This window comes from Lathyrus oleraceus, chromosome 7 (assembly GCF_024323335.1).
Source record: "Lathyrus oleraceus cultivar Zhongwan6 chromosome 7, CAAS_Psat_ZW6_1.0, whole genome shotgun sequence".
NCBI classification, from domain to species: Eukaryota; Viridiplantae; Streptophyta; class Magnoliopsida; order Fabales; family Fabaceae; genus Lathyrus; species Lathyrus oleraceus.
Genome location: NC_066585.1, coordinates 277,406,968 through 277,410,164, shown reverse-complemented (window position 1 = coordinate 277,410,164; position 3,197 = coordinate 277,406,968). Strand labels below are relative to the sequence as shown.

Genomic DNA, 3,197 nt, shown 5'->3' with positions numbered 1-3,197 from the left:
AACACATAACCATTGGAAGCATTCATATTAAAGTGTCTCAACACTTTGTCTATGTATGTACTCTGACTTAGGCCAAGCAGTTTTCGTGATCTATCTCTATAGATTCTGATTCCTAATATATAGGCTGCTTCACCTAGGTCCTTCATAGAAAAGCATTTCCCCAACCAAGACTTTACTTGTTGCAGGGTAGGGATATCGTTTCCAATGAGTAATATGTCATCTACATATAATACCAGGAACACGATCATGCTCCCACTAACCTTCTTGTAGACATAAGGCTCATCTTCGTTTTGATGAATCCATGAGTAATACATCACCTTGATCAGATATCCATATATCTGATAACATGAAATAATATCACATTTTTGGACTCGATTTAATTAAATTATATTACTATTTGTTTGGATTTATTTCATTTTATTCGAGATTACTTGGTATTTTTCCTTCTATTTATCTCAGGTAATTTATTAGAAGCAAAAGTGAAAAAAGGAAGAAAAGGGGTGCAAAAAGATAATGAAAAGCAAAATCCACAAAAGCCCAGCCCACAATTACAAGCCAGGAGCGCTGAACCTGTGACGACCGCCACACAAGGTGTGACGAGCGTCACGCCTTACTACCTTGTGTTACGAGCGTAACACATGGTGTGACGCCCGTAACACCCCTCTCCTATATTTTAGGCTCCAGAAGCGCAACAGAGGCACGTTGAAGCCTATTGTTACGCTTGACCCTTGGAACGTGAAGACCATTTTACGGAAAGGACTTTTGGAAACTGTTACAAAGTATACCAATATAAATAGTTGCTTTTAGCCAACCCTGAACCCCCCCCCCCCGTCTCTTTCCGCCGTGCAAGCATATTTTACAGCACTACTTTTCTACAGCTTTCTACTTTATTTGCAATTTTTATTTTCTCTTCCAGTCAATTCTCAAGCACTTAATTAATTTTTCACACAATAGTTTCTACACCGGAAACTATTGTGTATCTTTTACTAGATCTAACCTTACGTTAGATCCTAGAATTTTATTCCTTCGCTTTTATTTTCCTGTCCGATTGAAGAATTCAAGAACAAATCCAACCGGTCTATGGTGGAGTGTTCAAGATTGCTATTAATTACTCAGGTTCTTTAATTTATTGTTTTAATTTATATATGCCCTGCATTACTGTTTATTTATATTGTTTGCCTGATATGGTTTTATTTAAGCATGATAATTGTTTAGACCTGTTTAGCATGTCCGGCTAATTAATTTAGATATCGGTATGTAAAGTAAGCGGAATGAAGGAATCGAAACTAAGTTGGTTTAATTTCATTTAAAAATAAAGTCACTCTTTTTATGGCCTCAATTTACAGCATTAATCCCAAAGTTTTTGTACGAGAGTAAAAGACATAAAGAAGTTAAAAGCAATAGAGCGAAAGTTTGAGTTTTTAACTGGACAGTGTAAATTGGACATTAATTCTAAATCAGGGCGAAAGCAATTTTTAGAGTTAATTAAATTCTAATCTTTTTCAAAAAGTATTTTTAAAGGTTAAATGTGAGGACGAGAGTTAAGCATTTAAGTTTAATTATATAATCTAAGTCAACAGAGCGAGAGTTTGAGACGAGGGTGTTTAAACAGTTATTATTTTAATAAAAAGAGTTTCTATAGATTCTATTGTTTTCAAAAAGGGTGATTTTGGACTTAACTAATAAGTGACAGCTACGTTAATATAAAGTCATGGTCTATTCAACAGAGCGAGAGTTTGAGAAAAGGCTTTTAATCAATAGTGTCTACTGAAAAGATTTATTTTAAAACCAAGAAATCAACGAAGATTTGATTCCCTAATTATGTCGAACTACATACCGATATCCGCTTAATTGATATTTAATTTAGATCTAGTTTTAGTTTTACTTTTCCCCCGAACAATCAAAGTATCATCCGCCTTAGCTTTACGAAGTAATCTTAGAAAACGGTATATCGATTCATAAGTCCCTGTGGGATCGATATCTTTTAAAACTACGCGATAGAACTGTGCACTTGCAGTTAGTACCCCATTCGACTCATAAAGTCGCGATCAAGTTTTTGGCGCCGTTGCCGGGGACTTTTATTTAGTCGATATCGTAACTCTTCTGTTATGCTGTAGAGACTAAGGCAATTTTTATTTCTTCTTCTTTCGTTGATTTGTATGCCACACACTCGCTCACAAGGCGAGCTGTTTTACTTACGAATCAACGACATTGAACTATATCTCCGAGTCATACGATGAATTCGGAAATATCGTGCTGCAAATAATCTCCCTCCTATCGAAGTGCCCGACCTCAAAAATCTTCTTCCTTCACCGATACCCGAGATGGCAGAACCAGCTCGTGCTCTTCGAGACTACGCCGCTCCATCGCAAGATGAGCCGCATTCGAGTATTGCTCCACCCGCAATCGAAGCGAACAACTTCGAACTTAAACCTTCGCTGCTACAGGCAGTGCAACAGAATCAATCCTCTGGAAATCCTACCGAGGATCCAAACCTTCATTTTTATCCGTATTTGTCCAATACGCTGATACTGTTAAAGCTAATGGTGTCACTTCAGAGGCAATTCGACTTCGTCTTTTTCCCTTCTCGTTAAGAGATAAAGCTAGAAGATGGCTTCAGTCTCTTCCTTCCAACTCAGTCCCCACATGGAACGAGTTGAAGAAAGTCTTTCTTGCCCGATATTTCCCTCCAAGCAAAACAGCTATGTTGAGAGCCCAGATAAATGGATTTAAACAGAAAGATAACGAGTCTCTTTTCGAAGCATGGGAAAGATACAAAGACATGATGAGACTTTGTCCACACCATGGTTTAGAGGACTGGTTAGTAATTCATACCTTCTATAATGGTCTCTTGTACAACACAAGGTTAACAATAGTCGCCGCCGCAGGTGGTGCGCTTATGGATAAACCTTATGCCGATGCTTATCAACTTATCGAAAGCATGGCCCAAAACCATTATCAGTGGGGAAGCGATAGAACAATGGTAGAAAAACCTCAAACGAAAAGTGGCATGTACGAGATAAGTAGCCTTGGTCATGTTAATGCTAAAGTGGAAGCTCTTGCCCAGAAAATTGAAAGTTTAAATGTATCACCTCCAGCCACCGTGGTTGCCGCAACTCAAAATTGTGAAGTCTGTGGAATACAAGGTCACACTCCTGCAGACTGTCAACTCCTAACAGGAATCCAAGCAGAACAAG

The 3,197-nt window shown here is 38.0% G+C and overlaps 1 non-coding gene across 1 annotated transcript; it reads right to left on the bottom strand.

Annotated features, from left to right (window-relative positions):
* Nucleotides 1-2,704: 2,704 nt before the first annotated feature.
* LOC127110007 (small nucleolar RNA R71) lies at nt 2,705-2,811 on the bottom strand. Its single transcript, XR_007797247.1, has one exon. It is a non-coding gene; the product is annotated as a small nucleolar RNA R71 (small nucleolar RNA).
* Nucleotides 2,812-3,197: the final 386 nt, after the last annotated feature.